The 19629-nt window shown below is 45.0% G+C and overlaps 1 pseudogene; it reads left to right on the top strand.

Moving 5' to 3' along the window:
- The first annotated feature begins 9482 nt into the window (after positions 1-9482).
- On the top strand, positions 9483-19388 carry LOC101428809 (patr class I histocompatibility antigen, A-126 alpha chain-like; annotated as a pseudogene).
- The last annotated feature ends 241 nt before the right edge of the window (positions 19389-19629 follow it).

Here is a 19629-nt window from a genome sequence, read left to right as displayed (position 1 = left end):
GATTATCCCCTTTAAGCATCTTAAACAGGTAACCTTCCTTATTATATGTTTAAAAAGTTTTCTCAACAATATACTCTCAACCACATACCTGACAATCTCCTATGTTCGTATGTTCCCCCACCCTTCCCCTAATTTCTTGGGTCATATTACCCATCCTCCCCTCCCTAGCCCCCCCTCATGCCCACAAAGCTCCAACCCAAAGTATCCATATGCCACGATTTTATCCCTTCCCTGTACAAATACTTACCTCCAACTTATCATAGATTTCACTCAGGTAGGTGTCAGCTCGCAACCTTCCTCTACCCCCCAAATTCCTTTAAGCCTATCATTCAGTCTCTACCTCTCTGAGGCAGCTTGGTTTACTTATTTCATATCATTGAGGTCATGTAGTATTTGTCCTTCAATGCCTGGGTTGCTTTACTCAACATGAGGTTCTCAAGATTCATCCATGTTATCACTTGTGTTTTTTAGTGTATTCATTCTTAAAGCTGAGTAGTATTCCATTGTATGCATATACCACATTTTATTTATTTATTTATTTATTTATTTATTTATTTATCCATTCATCTGTTGATGGGCATTTGGGTTGAATCCAACTTTTGGCAATAGTGAACAATGCTGTTATGATCATTGGTGTGCATATATTGGTTTGTGTCCTTCTTATTTACTCTACTAGTTATTTACCCAGCAGTCAAATTGCTGGGTCATATGGCAAATCTATAGCTAGTTTTTTGAGGAACTGCCAAACTGTCCTCCAGAATGGCTGGATCCTTCTGCATTTCTACCAGCAGTGGATGAGCATATCCATTCCTTCACATCCTCTCCAGAATTTGTGGTCTTCTGTTTTTTTCATAGCTGCCAATCTTATGGGAGCAAGATGCTATCTCACTGTAGTTTTGATTTGCATTTCCCTGATAGCTAGAGATTTGGAGCATTTTTTCATGTGCTTTTTAGCCATTTGTATTTCTTCTTTGGAGAAGTGTCTGTTTAAATATTTTTCCCATTTTTTAAATGGGTCGTTTGTCTTTTTGTTTTCAAGATATAGGAGTTCTTTATCTATGCAGGATATAAGTCTCCTATCAGATATATGGTTACCAAATATTTTCTCCCATTGTGTAGGTTCTCTTTTCACTTTCTTGAAAAACTCCTTTGAGGTGCAGAAGGCTTTACTTTTGAGGAAGTCCCACTTATCTATTTGTTCTTTTGCTGCTCGTGCTTTGGGTGTGAAGTTCATGAAGCCATTTCCTATTACAAGGTCCTGTAGATGGTTCCCTAAATTGCTTTCTAAAGTCTTTATGGTCTCTGATCCATCCTGAATTGATTTTTGTATAAGGAGTGAGCTGGTAATCCTCTTTCATTCTTTTACAAATGGATATCCAGTTCTCCAGGCACCATATGTTGAATAGGCCATTCTCTCTCAGTTGAGAGGGTTTGGTGGCCTTATCGAATATTATATGACTGTATATATGAGGATCTATATCAGAACTCTCAATTCGATTCCATTGGTCGTGTGTCTATCCTTGTGCTAATATCATGCTGTTTTCACTGCTGTAGCTTTGTAGTATGTTTTGAAGTCAGGTATTGTGATTCCTCCAATTTTGTTTTTCTTATTCAATATGTCTTTGGCTATTCAGGGCCTCTTTCCTTTCCAAATAAATTTTATAGCTAGTTTTTCTAGTTCATTAAAGAATGCTCTATTGATTTTTATGGGGATTACATTGAATGTGTCGATCAGTTTTGGTAGGATAGACATCTGAATAATATATAGTCTTTCTATCCATGAACAGGAAATGTTCTTCCATTTATTTAAGTCTTCTTTGATTTCCTTTAACAGTGTTGTGTATTTCTCTGTGTATAAGTTTTTTACATCTTTAGTTAAATTTATTCCTAGGTATTTGATTTTTTTATTGATGATTGTAAATGGTATTTGTTTCTTGATTTCCTCCTGAGCTTGCTTATTATTGGTGTACAGAAATGCTACTGAACGGGAGGAAGAGATGAGATGTGGAGGCGTTTTCGGGACATGGAGTTGTCCTGGATAGTGCTTCACGGACAATTACGGGACACTGTAGATACCCCCAGGGCCCACTGGATGGAACGTGAGAGAGTCTGGGCTATGATGTGGACCATTGACTATGGGGTGCAGTGATGCTCAGAGATGAACTTACCAGGTCAATGGATGTGTCATGATGATGGGAGAGAGTGTTGCTGTGGGGGAAGTGGGGGGCGGGGGCGGTGGGGTTGAATGGGACCTCATATTTTTTTTAATGTAATAATGTAATAAATAATTTAAAAATAAATAAATAAATAAACAATGTTTAAAAAAAAAAGAAATGCTACTGATTTTTGTGCATTGATCTTAATAACCTGTGACTGTACTGTACTCATTTATGACTTCTAGAAGCTTTGTTGTTGTAGACTTCTTAGGGTTTTCTATGTATAGGATCAAGTCATCTGCAAATAATGAAATTTTGACTTTTTCCTTTCCAAAATGGATGCCTTTTATATCTGATTCTTGCCTCAGTGCTCAAGCAACTACTTCTAAGACAATGTTAAATAGAAGGGGTGATAGTGGGCATCCTTGTCTTATTCTTGATCTTAGAGGAAAAGATTTTAGGATTTCACCGTTGTAAACGATGTTGGCTGTGGGTTTTTCATATATACCCTTTATCATGTTCAGAATATTTCCTTCCTTATTATATTTTCTAAAGAGTTTTCTCTATATTATAATTTCAACCACATACCTGACAATCTCCTATGTTCAAATGTTCTCCCACAATCCCCCAATTTCTTCAGCCATCTGAATTTTCCTCCCATCCCTAGGCCCCCTCAAACCACAAAGCCCCAGACAATGGTACCTCTGTGCCCCCATTTTATCCCTTCCCTGTACAAATACCTCCAGCTTCACCCATGTAGGTGTCAGCTTGCAACCTTCCTCTACCCCCTGAATTCCTTTAAGCCTATCATCCAGTCTAGCTCTCTGAGACAGTTTGGTTTATTTATTTCATTTCAGAGTGGTCATGTAGTATTTGTCCTTCAATGCCTGGGTTGCATCACTCAATATAAGGTTCTCCAGATTCATCCATGTTATCACCTGTGTTTGTACTGTAATCATTCTTACAGCTGGGTAGTATTCTATTGTATGTATATACCGCATTTTATTTATCCATTCATCTGTTCATGGGCATTTGGGTTGATTCCAACTTTTGGCAATAGTGAATAGTGCTGCAATGCACTTTGGTGTGCATACATTGGTTTGTGTCCTTGTTTTCAGTTCTACTGCTTAAATCATTTTCCCATTTTTTAAATGTATTGTTTTTCTTTTTATTTTTGAGGTGTAGGAGTTCTTTATACATGCAGGATATAAGTCTCCTATCAGATATATGGCTACCAAATATTTTCTCCCATTGTGTAGGCTCTCTTTTACTTTCTTGACAAACTCCTTTGAGGTGCAGAAGATTTTAATTTTGAAGAAGTCCCATTTATCTCTTTGTTCTTTTGATGCTTGTGCTTTTAGTGTGAAGTTCATGAAGTCATTTCCTATTACAAGGTCCTGTAGATGCTTCCCTACATTGACTTCCAAAGTCTTTATTTTCTTTGCTATTATTTTTACATCTTTGATTCATCTTGATTTGATTTTTGTATAAGGTTTGAGTTGGTAATCCTCTGTCATTCTTTTACATATGGATATCCAGTTTTCCAGGCACAATTTGTTGAAGAGGCCATTCTCTCCCAGGTGTGTGGGTTTGGTGGCCTTGGCAAATACAATATGGCTGTGTATATGAGGATCTATATTCAGAACTCTCAATTCAGTTCCATTGGTCAGTGTGTCTATCCTTGTGCCAATACCATGTCGTTTTTACTACTTTAACTTTGTAATATGTTTTGAAGTCAGGTAGTGTGTTTCTTCTAATTTCATTTTTCTTTTTCAATATGTCTTTGGCTATCTGGTGCCTCAGTCCTTTCCAAATAAAGTTCATAGTTAGTTTCTCTAGTTCATTAAAGAATGCTGTGTTGATGTTTATTGGAATGCATTGAATCTGTAGATCAGTTTTGGTAGGATAGATATATTAATAATATTTAATCTTCCTACCATGAACAGGGAATATTTCTCCATTTATTTACCTATTCTTTGATTTCTTTGAACGGTTTTGCGTAGTTTTCTGTGTATAAGTCTTTTTCATCTTTACTTAAATTTATTCCTAGGTATTTGACGTTTTTATTTACTATTGTAAAAGGTATTTGTTTCTTGATTTCCTCACATATTTGGAGGCACCCTTGTTAGGAGCATAAATGTTTATGATTGTTTGTACTTATTGAAAGATTATCCCTTTCACTAATATTTAGTGTCCATCTTGGTCTCTCACAATTGTTTTGCATTTAAAGTCTATTTTGTCTGTTATTCATATAACTACTCCTGCCGTTTTTTGGTTATTGTTTGCTTGTAAGATTGTTTTCCAGCCATTCACTTTCAACCTCCCTGAATCCCTGGGTCTAAGATGAGTTTCTTGTAGACAACATATATATAGGTCATATTTCCTTATCCAGTCTTCTAATCTGTGTCTCTTAACAGGTGAGTTTAATCCATTGACATTTAGTGTTATTACTTTCAAGGAATTACTTTTGTTAGCCATGTTTTCTTTGGATTTGTGTTTGTCTTATGTTGTTTGATTTTTTTTTTGTAGTTTTAGTTGTTCTTACACTCTCCTCCAACTCTGTCTCTCCTGTTTGTTTCTTTCCTTCTGCAGAACTCCCTTTAGTATTTCTTGAAAGGCAGGTTTGTTGTTGGCATACTCTCTTAGTTTCTGTTTATCTGCGAGTATTTTGAACTCGCCATCATTTTTGAATGCTAGCTTTGCTGGATAGAGTATTCTTGGTTGGAAATTCTTTTCTTTTAGTACCTTGACTATGTCTTATCACTGCCTTCTTGCCTCCATGGTTTCAGATGAGAGATCAGCACTTAATCTTATGGAGCCTCCCTTGTATGTGATAGTTCTCTTTTCTCTTGCTGCTTTTAGTATTTTCTCTTTGTCTTGTGCATTGGATAATTTGACAAGTATATGTCTTGGGGTAAGCCTGTTGCCTTTATGCTGTTCGGGGTGCATTGTGCTTCCTGGACACGTACATCCATCTCCCTCAATAGGTTAGGGAAGATTTCAGCCATTATTTCCTCCAACACCCCTTCTGTCCCCTTTCCCTTCTCTTCTCCTCTGGGATGCCTATAATGCTATGTTTGTGCACTTTGCATTGTCATTCAGGTCCCTAAGTCCCTGCTGGATGTTTTCTCTCTTTTTATTGATTAATTCTACTATCTGTTTGATTTCAGATATACTGTCTTCCACATCACTAATTCTTTTCTCTGCCTCTTCAAGTCTGCTCTTATTCACTGAGAGTGTATTTTCAATTTCTTGGATTGTGCTATTGATCCCCATCATCTCTGTGATCTTTTTGTGCATGATCACAATTTCTTCTGTATGCTCTCCAAATGTTTTCTTAATATGCTTAATCTCTTCCTTCACTTCATTGAATTGGTCCATGATACATGTTTTGAGAGTTTTAATTACTTGTTTGTGTTCCACTTCTCTTCCTGGATTTTAGTTTGTTCATTGGATTGGGCCATGTTTTCCTGATTATTGGTATGGTCTGTAGTTTTTTGTTGCTGTCTGGTCATCATTTTATCTTGTTGGGTTTATTCTGTTGATTATCTTCTTATTCTAGCCTTCAGGTTTAATTAGTTGTTGTTTTTGTGTATATGTTTAGTCTTCTCTTTGTCACTTTTTTCTTCTTATTCTATTTCCTTGTTGTTGGCTAAGTTCCTTGAAGGAAATTATTATGTCCAGAGAAAGCAAAAGGGGTAAGAAATGAAAAATGTAATAATAGTATTGATAGTGAGCGTTAGCAGAAGAACCATATGAGATCTAGGAGAATGGATATAGAACTCATGGAAGTATAGTTATAACCGTAAAAGTGGAGTACCTATAACAAGATATTAAACTGAATATGGGGAGGAATACACTATGAATTAAAAGGTCAGTGTGATCAGGAGAGAGGGAAAAGAAAAGAGAGGACAATAACATAAAGAGTGAATAAATGATAGAAAACAGATTAGAGGTATTAGAGAAAAAAGTCAGAAATATCGGGGGCTGAACAAAAAGAGGTGGAACATAAGAGAAATAATAAATGATCAAGGAGAGAATTATGTAAAGGAAAGTGGATAGCATTGGTAGCCAAAATCGGTACACACAAAAAAGAGAAAATTGAGGATGAGGAAGTACAGCAAATAAGAAATGTTGCCTGTAGCAGTAATATAAAAAAAGAGAAAAAGGAGAAAGAGAGAAGAAAAAAAAAGCAGAGAGAGGGGAGAAAAAAGAAAAAAAAAAGGCAGTGGGGGGAATAAAGCAGAAGAAAAACAAGAAAATGGACCAACAAAAAAGACCAGATAAGGCCTCAGGCAAAGAATCCTCTTTGCAATTGAATAAACTGCTTAGGAGCCTGGCCTTCCCTTTTCCTCCCTTCCTCACTTCCTTCTCTCCCAAGGCAAAAGGATGCCTGCATGAGGGCTCCTGTTGGAAATTCAAATGGGTCCCTGGTGAACCAACTCACCTGAGAAAATGACTCTTAATTTTTCAAGAGCACCCACCCCTTCCCAGGAACCCTAAATATGCTATTGGAAGCTTGTAAAGTACGTCCTACTGTCCCTCTCCCTTAGGTGTGCTACAAGGGGGCTGGTTAATTTTCTGACTCCACCTTCTCCAAGACCAAGTTTCCTGTCCCAGGGCATTTAGGTAAATTGGGGTCTCTCACCAGATTCACCTCTTCTCTATTAGGCTCTCTCCAAGTCAGTTAATATCTCCTCCAAACTCAATAAAAAAGGGGGGAACCAGAAAATTGAACCTACACTCCTTGGCCCCTTTTCATCTCCCTCCTAAACTCTCCCACTTCTGGAGTTAGTCCGCATCTGGAGGGGTAGGGCAATACTGGATTTCCGCGAGTGCTGGGCTCGGGAACCAGCGGCCCGGAGAATGTGGACTCATGGTATTTAGCATGGGCCACAGGGATTCAGGGGACACAGGCTTGTGGTTCACATGTTTGGGGGACATGGGGCTTGGAGATTCTGCCCCACAACTGGCAGTTCTCAGTGAATGCCAGGGCTTTTAGCCCGGGGGGGGGGGGAGGGATTTACCTTCCCACAGCTTCTGCGTTTAGTGTTAGAAACCCGAAGTTCTACCTTGAGCAAACATCAATTCTGCTGCAGTCTCTCCAGATTGATGTCCAGACACCTCCCGCCCTGCAAGTTCCTGAAACAACCTCCTCCGGCAGGACTCCATCACCACACTGCCGGTCTTTTGTAAGAGAGATGATGACGGTGGACTTACTCAGATGCCATCTTGCCCTGCCTCCACTTGAACCCATTTTAAAAATTAGGTTGTTCTCTTATTGTTGAGGTTTTTTTTCCAAAAATTTTTAAATCAATTTTATTGATATATATATTAATAAAACAATCCTTACAAAGTATATGATCAGTGGTACTTTGCATAATCAGAGAGTTGTGCTTTCATCACTTCAGTCAATATTAGGATGTTTCATTACTTTAATAATAATAATAACAAACAAAAAACAAAAAAACTAACCCTTAATGATCACAACATGATCTCTATCCTTTCCATGTGAGGCATAGCTACTATTTGGTTTCTTTTTCTTCTTTTTCCTCCCCGACCCTGACCCTGCTGTTTTGCTGTTCGTGTCCATTTGCTGTGTGATCTTCTGTATCTATTTATTTCTCTTTTTGTCTTCTCTTCTTGTTTTCTCCTCTAGGATTCACCAGGATTTGATCATGGGGACCTCCAATGTGGAGAGAGGTTCCCTGTCACTTGCACCACCTCAGTTTCTGTTCTGCTGTGTTTCACCTTGACTCTTCCCTTCATCTCTCTTTTGTTGCATCATCGTCTTGCTGTGTCACTCACCTGGTTTACTGCATGGACATACCTTTACCAGGGGGCCCCAGAGATCAAACCCAGATCCTCCCATATGGTAGACAGTAGTCCAGTCACTTGAGCCACATCTGCTTCCCTCAGTTTCTATCTAATTCATTTGTATTTACATTTTGTATAGATTGAGTCGAACAAAAATCAAAACCACAATGATGTAACCTAAAGTTGGACCCTTGGACCCAGGCTTTCTGATGGCAAAGATGAAATTGCTTCAGTGTCTTGGCTGAATTATAGCCCTTTTCACCTACAGCACTTACTTTGAAAGTCCCTATGGGAATACCATGGTGCACTTGAGAGGGGTGCTGAGAATAATTTAAAGAACTTCTTAGAGGAAGCAGATATGGCTCAAGTGACTGAGGACTTTTGAGTTTTAAGAGTTCTTTATGTTTTCTGGGCAGAATCCTCTATCAGAAATGTGGTTTGAAATATTTTATCTCTGTGGCTTGAGCCAATGATAAAACATAAACTCTCAAGAGAAAATTAGAATTTTGGAAAACTGGTATCCACCACACTAAGCTTGACAGCTTTCCAATACACACACATTTTCTGGTGGGATCTCTGCTTATTTTAGAAGCATGAGTTTTGGAAATATGTAAAGAAATGTATCAACACTGGAAGATCTACATAACTCAATGGGCTAATATGCTACTTTAACATCTTCATGCTTTACAAGATCCATTCAATGTGCAAAGACAGATCTGAGGATTTCTATGTCACAGGATGAAATAGTCAACAATAAGATTTCAGACTGCAACTCACCTTTAGAAATTACACTCGTGTGCTTTTAGTGTAGTATTGAAGATGAATGTGAATGCTCACCTGAAAAGGCTGTTAAAAATAATCCTCTTTTCCAACATTTATATCCGAGGCTGAATTTTTGTTCAAACCTAAATAACAGATTGAATGTGATACAAAAGTCCAAGGGTGCTCTACTGAGACTGCTGAAAAGATTTTCCAAATTGTAAATGGATCCGCTCTTTTTTATTACATTTTTTAAAAATTTTGGGATTAGTTATCAACGGGTAATGAGCTTTGGTGTAAGTATTAATCTTGAGGAATCAGTATTTTAAATTCCATTTTAATTTCTAGTATGGTCAGTAGCAGTAGTAGACCCCAAATCTCCTCGGGGCCCTCACTAATTTGTAAGCTGTGAAGAGTCAGGACCAGGCCTCCCTGACGTGGGATGACAAGAGTGCTCCGTGCAGGGGAGGGTTCGGGGCCAGTCCAGGACCCGGTCTCAGCTCTCAGGGTCTAGCCCGAGGCTGGCATGTGGGACGGGAGGCCGAGCCGGGAGTCCCCGGTGCCCGCAGTTTCATTCTCCCTTTCCCAGCCCGAGACAGGTCCTTCTCCCCAAAAGCTTGAGGCGGGCGCAGGGCTGCCTTCCACTGAGGGCTGCTTCTGGAGAAGCCAATCGCGTTCCCGCGGCACATATAGGGCCCGCCCCCCCCCCCCCCGCCCGCAGTAAGCTTCCGCCAGACCCGGGGATCCGGCATGGGGCGGGGGACCCTCCTCCCGCTGCTCTCGGGGGCCCTGGCCATGACCCGTGCGGGTGAGTGCGGGGTGGGGCGGCGCTACCCCCGGAGGGGGACGAGGGGACCTTCAGGGAGTGCAGGAGCCGGGAAGCCGCTTCCCCCCGCACGCTGACCCCCACCCCTTTCATGACCCCCCCCCCCCACCCAGGGCCCCACTCTCTCAGTTATTTCAACACCATCCTGTCCCGGCCGGAGCGCGGGGATACCCACTACATCGCCGTGGGCTACGTGGACGACGCGCAGTTCGTGCGGTTCGACAGCGACGCAGCGAGTCCGAGGATGGAGCCGCGGGCGCCGTGGGTGGAGCAGGAGGGGCCTGAGTCCTGGGAGCTCAACACGCGCATCTGTAAGGAACACACGCAGACTTTCCATGAGCACCTGCGCACCTACAAGCAGAGCGAGGCCGGTGAGCCACGTGGGGCCCGGGACCCCCACTCGGGAGGGAGTTCTCTTCGGTTTTCTTTTCAGTTTAGCCCAGACGGGCCCCACCAGGCAGCGCAGGGGGCAGGGCGAGCAGGTGGGCGGGGCCCGGGGAGAGATTGAGTAGTGGGCGTGGCTGGGGAAGGGGCGGGGTTAAACTGGGCGGGGCCCATGAACGGAATAGTGAGGCTGAGGCAATGGTGGTGGCGGGTCTTGGGCGGGGCGTGGGGGCGGGGCTGACCGTGGGGGCGGGGCCGACCATGGGGGTGGGACCAGGGTCTCACACCATCCAGGTGATGTTTGGCTGCGACCTGAGCCCGGATGGGCGCCTCCTCCGCGGGTATAATCTACAAGCCTATGATGGCACTGACTACCTCGCCCTCAACGAGGATCTGCGCTCCTGGACGGCAGCGGACACAGCGGCTCAGATCACCCGGCGCAAGTGGGAGGAGGCTGGGATTGCGGAGCAGCTCAGAGCCTACCTGGAGGGCAGGTGTGTGGAATGGCTGCAGAGATACCTGGAGAGCAGGAAGGAGACCCTGCTGCGCACAGGTACAGGACCCCAAATGTCCTGTCCATTCCTGATGGTCACATGAGCACTGCTAGAATGGCCAGGAGAGAAATGGAAAGTTCCTGAAATTTCTGACCTTCCCGCAGACCCCCCAAAGACACATGTGACTCGCCACCCCATCTCTGACCGTGAGGTCACCCTGAGGTGCTGGGCCCTGGGCTTCTACCCGGCGGAGATCACGCTGACCTGGCAGCGGGACCGGGGGGACCAGACCCAGGACATGGAGTTTGTGGAGACCAGGCCTGCCGGGGACGGAACCTTCCAGAAGTGGGTGGCTGTGGTGGCGCCTTCTGGGGAGGAAGAGAGATACACGTGCCAGGTGCAGCACGAGGGGCTGCCAAGCCCCTCACCCTGAGATGGGGTAAGTGGGGACAAGGTCGGGGCCTCTTCTAGGGAAGCAGGAACCCTTCTGAGCTCCTCCAGAGGGTCAGGGCTGAGCTTGGGGTCACTGGACCCTGACCTTCCCCCCTTCTCAGAGCCGCCTTCCCAGCCCCCCATCCTCATCGTGGGAGTCGTGGCTGCCCTGGTCATCCTTGGAGTGTCCGTGGTGGCTGGAGTTCTGATCTGGAGGAGGAGGAGCCCAGGTAGGAGAGGGGCAGGTCAGAGGTTTCTTGTCCCAGGGGGGTTTCCAGCCTGGGTAGCCGTGTGCCCTGCCCCTTCCTGGTGCCGTGAAGCAGCCTCCTCACACACGTGCCCATCCGGTCTGGGCCTGTTACTACACTTACTTTATAAACCTGTGAGAGAAGTAGGACAATGTCCCCAGTGATGATGTGGAGGCCCCTGTTCCCAGCAGTCAGAGGGAAGGGGCTGCTGAGGACAGACCACCAGGAGGGCAGAAGGTCCAGCCCACACATCCCCACCTCGTGTTTCCTAATCCTGCCCTGGGTGTGCAGTCACAGTTCTGGAAACTTTCCCTGGGTCCTGGGGGTTCCTGGGACGTGGACATGAGGACAATGGAGGGCTGGTCATGGCATCAGCATTTACAGAGATGACCTAAAAATGCTTTTTTGTTTTTTGCATTATTATTATTTTTAAAAATATTTTATACTTTTAAAAATTAAAGTTAATAGATCACAAAGAACGTTACATTAAAAAACATTAAAAAACATAAATATATACCCTGTTTCCCACCCCCACCCCATCATTTTTGTAAATTGTATTTTTTGAAGATATATACATCACACAAAAAATGTTACATTAAATATAAGAAGTTCTCGTATACCCACCACCCACCATCCCACTCCTCCCACACCAACAACCTCCATCATTGTGGCACACTCATCGCACTCAGTGAACACATTCTGAAGCACTGCTGTGCCACATAGATAATAGTTTATCCTGCAGTTCACACTCTGCCGCAGTACATTCAGTAGGTTAAGGTAGGATATATAAAGTCCCTAATCTGATCCTGCAATATCATTTAGGATAACTCAGAGTCCTCAAAATGCCCCCACATTTCACATCTCTTCTTCCCTTTCCCTGCCCTCAGCAACTATTGTGGTCACTTTCTCCTCCTCAGTGCTACAATTTCTTCTATTACTAGTCACAATAGTTTTGTAGTAGAATATCAGTAAGGCCACTCTAATCCATATTTTATTCCTCCATTCTGTGGACCCTGGGATGGTGATGTCCACTCCACCTCTAGATCAAGAGGGGGCTTAGATTCCACATGGGTGATGGATGCAATTCCTCTGCCTGCAGTTGTTGGCACTCTTGATTCGCTGGTGTGGTGTTTGACCATCTTCACCTCCCTGTTAGCTGACCTGGGTAAGTCCAATGAACCAGAGAGTAGAAGTCACAACTCTGCTGAGGCTCAGGGCCCAGCTGGCACATGGACAGTCCAGAGATTCAAGTTTCCTGAGTATGCACCATCCCTAGCACCAACCACACATTCAGTAAAAGTGACAGAAGAGGCATGTGTAGGAAGATCACATCTGAGTCCAGCTCCATCACACTCAGGAGCACAAATTCCAAAATAGGGCCCTCTGACATGTCACAGAGCTCCAAACCCATCTGCCATGACCAAATACCCTATGGACCTCCATAGCCTTCAGGAGAACCAGCAGCCAGGGTTGTATCTACTTTGGCTTTCTCTGGGGTCCTGCTGAGGTATGCATAAGCATGACCCCTCTGATCACCTACTGACTTTTTGGAAGACTCTTAGCCATATAACCTCATTTGTCTTTGCTGTTTCCCCCTTGTATTCAAGTCAAAAAAGCAGTTTTTAACACTTGATCCCATATGTAGGCTGAGATATTCTGCTGGTCTGAGTTGACCCTTTTATTCAAGGTCTCTTTCTTTTTTTTTATTGACTTTGTAATAATATTACATTAAAATATATATATATGAGGTCCCATTCAACCCCACCACCCCCACCCCACCTCTCCCCCCCCCCCAGCAACACTCATTCCCATCATCATGACACATCCATTGCATTTGGTAAGTACATCTTTGGGCACCTCTGCACCTCATGGTCAATGGTCCACATCATGGCCCATACTCTCCCCCATTCCATCCGTGGGCCCTGTGAGGATTTACAATGTCCGGTGATTGCCCCTGAAGCACCATCCAGGGCAGCTCCATGTCCCAAAGACGCCTCCACCTCTCATCTCTTCCTGCCTTTCCCCATACCCATCAGCCACCATGTCCACTTTTCCCAATCCAATGCCACCTTTTCTATGTGGACATTGGATTGGTTGTGTCCATTGCACCTCTATGTCAAGAGGAGGCTCAGATTCCACCTGGATGCTGGATGCAATCCTCCCACTTTCAGTTGTAATCACTCTAGGCTACATGGTGTGGTGGTTGTCCTTCTTCAACTCCATCTTAGCTGAGTGTGGTGAGTCCAATAAATCAGATTGTAGGTGCTGGAGTCTGTTGAGGCTCAGGACCTGACTATCACATTGCCAGTCCAGAGATTCAAATCCCCTAAATATATCTTAAACCCCAACACTAACTGCAACTCCAGCACATTAGCATGAAAGTCTTATGAAGGGAGATCCCATCTGAGTCCAGATTCATCACACATAAACACCAGTTCCAAAGAGGGGCCATCTGACCTGGTAGTTAACCCCATCGGCCATGACCATAACTCCCATGGATCTCTTTAGCCCTCAAAGGAACCAATACCTGGGGGTTGTATCTGCTTTATCTGTCTCTCAGACTGTGCTCAGTTGTGCATAAGGGCAATCCTTCTGACAGCCTCCAGACTCTTTTTTAGAGACTCGTAGCCATATAAACTCATTTCTCCTTTCCATTTCCCCCTTACATTAGGTCAAACAGCATTTTAGTCATGTTATTTTATGTAGACAGGGATATTCTGCTGATCCACATTGAACCTTCCGTATAAGGTCATTTTCCAGTTGCTCTTTCTAGTTGCAGTGAACGTGCTCTTGATTATTTTCTTCTGTAGCGTGACAAAGCTGCCTCGTGGGAGATGGAGGGATTCCAGAGCTGTTCACGCCCCACGTGTGACTTTCTTTGGAATATGAAGTCTTCTCTTCCCACAGCTGGTATCTGTGTGTCTGCATTTCCATTGTATACTGGAGGCTGGGGAGGTAGCTCTCCCCCTGCCCCCATGTCCCCCCACACTGACCTATGTTCCCTACCCCAACTGACTGTGTTGCTCAGGAGAGCTGGGTGTGGAGCGTCCGCAGCCCTTTCGTACTTCATGGTGCACTGCGCTGCCCCTTTGTGTTTCCCTTGAGAATGAGAACCTGGTATGATTTTGCTTTTACAAATCTTTGCTATTAAATGAGAGTGAGGAATCAGTTGAGGGAGAGGAAGACTCTTAATCTAGAGAGAGGAAGTAAATTGCCTGAGAACCTTCCAGAACCATGTGTCTGCTGTGCCGAGTGCTACTGTGAGGAGCCGAGGGTGGACAGGCCTGTGTCCAGTCGGTGCCCTGTCCATGTGGGCTTTGACATGTCCACTCCTCAGCTGGGCTGTGCTCACTGCTTCTGTATCCTTGTCCCTGCAGTAGGATTCTGTCCCTCCAGGACATGAGGTCACAGGTTCTCAGACATCACCTGGCCTCGTCCCATCTGCAGAACTGTGGGCAGTGACAGCTCGTGTTACAGGTTGTCCCGGCTCAGCCTGGTATGCTTCCCTTGCCGCTCATTTCTTGTCTGCTTGATGGTTCTGTGATGATGGAGGAACGTGGCTTTTATTGCTTCCCTCCACGAGGTCTGCTCTCCTCCTGCTCTGTGTTCCCATCCCTGGCTCCAGCAGGCATTGTGTTGACCATCCCTGACCCATGAGGCCCATGGCAGCTCTTGCCCATGAGCATCTCTGATACCAAGAGACTGATTTCTGGACTGTCCAGCTCCTGCCTCATGCTGCGCTCTTACCTGGTTGTTCTTTCCACACTTTCCCCAATCTTTTCTAAGGAATCAGATTCTAGAATTAGCACTGAGGAGGATCAACATTTTGACTTTATTTATCTCCTGGTGGTTTGGTCCTTCTCTGCCACCTGCTCTCCCTCGCTGCACCTACTCAGCTCCACTGACCCCGATGCTGGCTGCAGCCCAAGCCCATGGATTTGTAGAGCAGATCCTAGTTTAGGACACAGGTGGGCAATGGTGTCTTAGCCTGGATCCCCCTTGTCTTGGAGGGAATTGAAATTGTGCTGTAATCATAGAGGGGGGGGAAGGGAGGGGAGGGACTGTGGCACCTCTAAGGATAGTCCTGTCAGCTTCAGTGTCATCATGAGTGGAGGTTGTGCCGCCGCTACCAGGAGACCACAGCTGTGTTAGGAAAGGCACTGGGGAGGATGGGTCCTCACTGACCACTCCTGCACCTGTTGTTTGTGGAGGACTGTGTGGGATGCCCCTTTTTAGCTTCTGAGAAACCTTTTGTGAACTAAAAACAGCTGAAATCTCTGGCCTTGGTCTGATGGAAAGTGCTTTGTGAACAGGGTGGTCAGTGTGGGCCTCACTGAGCCATGACCTTTGAGGAAAGCTTAAGGGTCATGAAGGGCGTATCCCTGAGGATGTCTGGGAAGGCCTTTCCAGGCAGGGAACTGGGCAGCTCATCATGGTGGGCAGGGGTGGCCTGTGGTTCTGGGAAGAGCAGGAGGCCAGAGTGGCTGCAGCAGCATCATGGAGATGGGTTGAGGTCAGCCAGATTGGGACTTGTGGATACGGGGAGGCTTAAGTTTTCTCTATGAAATGGGTCATTTTTGAAAAGGAGGCACATGTTTAGATTTCTTTCAAACAATTTCTCAGGCTGCTTGGTTGAGAATAGGATTGAGAGGTGAGGAGTAAGGGAGGGAATAGGGAAAACAGGATGAAATTAGTGCTGTGTTACAACTAGATATGTGAGTTGATCTGCCTGGGATAGAAGCAGGGAAAACAGTGGGAAATAAAAGTATGTATTTATAAATATTATAAGAGTTCCTAATGAATGAAATCTGGGCTGTGAGAGAATAAGCAATCAGGAGGACACATGAAAGTTCATCTATGCAAAGGAAAGAAGGTTTTGCAAATAGAAAGGTAGAGCTGTCAATGGAGCGGGGAAACTCTGGAAGGAGGATAGTTGAAGGGTCATTATAGGCATTCTGCTTAGGAAAACATGAATCTGAGATGCCCTTCAGAAATGTAAGTGTGATTGTCAGTTGCCATTGGAAATATGAATCTGGAGATGAGATGTGTCTGGGCTGGAGACACAGATTTGGGGGTGATGCCATATAAGTGATATTTTGAACCTAAGGAGAGGATGAGGTCAGCCAGGGTGTGATTAGCTACAGAAAGGAGAGGAGCAAGGACTGACCCTGGACCTCCCACAGCTCAGTGATCCATGGACCACACTCGAGTGACCACACAGTTCTGGCACTGCATCTGGAAGGCACGTAGACCAGGGAGCCTCAAACTCCTCTGTGCACAAGAATCTCCTGACATCCCACAAGGTTCCAGAAGGCCTGGGTGGAGCACAGGATTCTCTGTTCATAACAAGGGGTGCTGAGCTGCTGGATTTCAGATCCATCTTTAGAGCAAGAGCTCAGACCAGGGAGGCCTTGTGTCTGTGCTCCAGCTCCCCTGGAGGTGGTGGAATGTGCCTTCTGGGCTCTTGTACCATGTTCTGAGACAGGGTTCTAGGGAGAAACCCAAGTGCTTTATCACAAGCCCCTCACCATACTGGCTTAGCTGGATGGTGAAGCTTGTTCTGCCAATGATGAGTGTAGTGCCCCATGTAGTGCTTAAAACATGTAAAAAGTCCTTTCTGGAAAAGAAAAGGAGGAAATCTATCCTCAGTTATGAAAGAGATGGTGGGAAATACATGTGCTTCTCTACAATGGGGTATAGTCAAGTGGGGATTTATAAAGTGGTTCAACGTTCTCCGTAAACTAAAGCTCTGAATTCTTGCTATGTGACATATTTCTCAGACTCAATTCTTTGGTGCAATTAAATGCAGTTTAGATGTTTCTAATTTCAACATAAGGAGTTTGTACACATGATCCTGTGGCTCATTTAATTTGGGGAAAGCCACAGAACCAGGAACTTTAGGTCACACAGCCAAGGACAGAATCCACAACCTGCCCTAGGTTGGGTCCCTGTGGGAACCAAAGGACACTGCTACTGGGCAAGAGAAAACCACTGGCCTGACGATGGACACGGGGACCTCAAGTAAGACTTGCTACTCCTGCCTGGATGACCCTGTGCCAGGCACAAGCCCCTGCCCACTGGACTCTGCAGTCCTGGCATCACTGGGTCAGCACATCCTGAGCCAAAATCTGCTGTGGTCATCTGACGGGGAGGCCAAGGCTCCTCTGTGTCCAGCTCAAGCATGTTGGGAAGGTGAGCTTCCCTCTTCATGGCGGGCAGTGGCTCTGCCTCCACCAAGGCTCCTTAAGTGTGGAATTCCTCTGGTGTGGGAAGAGGTCCAGGTGCTGTGGGATGGGCATGGAGGATGGAAAGTGAGGACAGGTGTCAATACCTGGAGCTGGGATCAGCTTGGAACTTTATCTGGTACACTGATGGCCCTTGGTTTTGGTTGGATTAAGTGGGTGACTAATAAATGACATCTTTCAATTCATTCCTTTATAGCCTGTTTTGGTTTCACTTTTGTCTCTGTCAGTTTATCTTCGCAAATAAGTAGAGGGGCATTCCTGGATAGATAAGTGATTTTTGAATACATCTCTGTCTTTTTCTCATAGTAGGATTAAAAAAACCCAGATCTCTATGACTTCAGAGGATCGTGTGTGCACTGGCATTTCATATAACTTTTATATTTCCTTGTCTATGCACATATTTCTGTGGAGAGGATCCATAATATTTATAGTTTTTATGCAGCCCCCATAAGTGTCTAATATACCCCCCAGGTTTAGACCCTGTGCTACTCAGTGTGGTCATGAGCATCTGGTCAATAAACTTTATAGCAGACCCAAGGACATGATGTAAACATGCCTCCAGTCTGGGGCATGATAAGGTAGAGACACCCTTGTTGCTCTCAGGCTCAGTTTCCATCTGGATCACACTATGGCTGGTAAACAGTCCACAGAGCAGCACTAGCCACTGACCACCCTAAGTAGCATTGGTGGAGATGGACCATGTTCCAGCACCTACCTTGGTGTCCAGTACCAGGCAGGAATTAATGGGTAGTTAAGGAGATTCCATTTTCAGTAATATGGTGGGTGCACTTTTAAAGTTTTATCTTCCCCGGAAGAGAACTAAAAATAAAAGATAAAGTATAAGAGCATCTAATTAGTATTAAAGAAAAAGAATAATCATTCAGGCCAAAATATCCATATGGAAAGGCATCTAGAGAAAAATTGCATTCATCCCATGATCATGTGTCAAACCTGAAAACTGTACCTTTAATTTCCTGGGCTCACATGCTGAAGTGGAAAGGAACTGATACCAAACCTTGTTCTTGTGGGGAGTGAAGTAGGAGTCAGTCCACCACCATAGAAAATCTAGAAATCCAAAGTTTCATACTCTCAGAGTAAGGGAGGAACAGAAGAAATCTGTCTCATCCCCCTAAGAAGAGTGTTCTGAGGAAATGTGCCTTTCAGCCAGGAGTATGGGCTAAGTGGTGGGGAGGAGAAAGCAGCTGTTTCCAAGGAATTGTGACCACTAGCCAGGCCTCCTATGATTTCTGTCCAGATGTGCCTCACCTGTGGAACAAAATAACTTCAAGCCATGGATTTAGAGTATAATATCCTGGATTGGTGGTGATCTGAAAAGTGGAAGAAGGAAACAAGAGCCTCTAGAGAATTCCATATTTAACCTATGTGTCAAAGATTTTACATGATTTCACAAGGAATAAGTGCAGCTCATAGAAAGAAATATATAAATGAAATAAAATCAACATGAAGAAGAATCAGAAATATATCAAAAAGAGAGGCTCAGAAAACTTCTATATTGAAATTATGCATTACATAGTATAACAACCCAAATTATTCTGTGTAAAGAAGAAGTAGCACCTACCTGAACAATAAAGTGGCACCAGGGCAGAAAGTCAGAGGCAAAACTAGCACCGCAAGGGCCGCTGTTGGATAAGAACTGTTCCTTCCTCACTCTAGACGGAGGGGAGAGGGCTGAATTCAAAGGCAGGGGGAGGGACAGAGGGCCTCACAGAAGGGGCTGTGGGGGAAGGGTCCCCTGGGCCAGATCTGGACCTGACGGGAGAAGCCCTCTCCATCCGAGAGCTCACCTGGTCCAGGCCACGAGTCTGCGTTGGGCCAGGCTGCCACGTCCCTCTTCAGAGGGCGGTTCCTCACCCACCAAAGTCCCCGAGGCCTCGTCAAGCGGGGGCCTCCCTAGGGCCGCCGTTGCCCTGCAGGTCTCTCCCACAGCCATGGTCCCCGGCACGCTGTCTCCCATCGCTGTCACCCCCACAATTTGGAAGGGGAACTCTGGCCTTTCCCACTGCTAGCCTGAGGGCTTCTGCCTTGGCTCCCTGCCAGGCCTGGAGAGGCCTGTCTGCCAGACAGGAGAGGCTCAGAGCCTTCTTCCCGCTGCCTTGTCAACGACCTCTCTTTCTCTGTGTCTCTCTTCTGGGATGAGAGGGGACCCTGAGCACCCATACGACCCTGAGCAGTGAGCCCGCCCATTCTCCTCTAGCCCTCCCTTTGGGGACCGTACAAAGGAACGTTTTTCTTTTCTCTGGGGTCGGG

This window comes from Dasypus novemcinctus, chromosome 22 (assembly GCF_030445035.2).
Source record: "Dasypus novemcinctus isolate mDasNov1 chromosome 22, mDasNov1.1.hap2, whole genome shotgun sequence".
In the NCBI taxonomy this organism is placed as follows: Eukaryota; Metazoa; Chordata; class Mammalia; order Cingulata; family Dasypodidae; genus Dasypus; species Dasypus novemcinctus.
The sequence above is the reverse complement of the archived record's forward strand: the minus strand, read 5'-3'. Positions and strand labels throughout refer to the sequence as shown.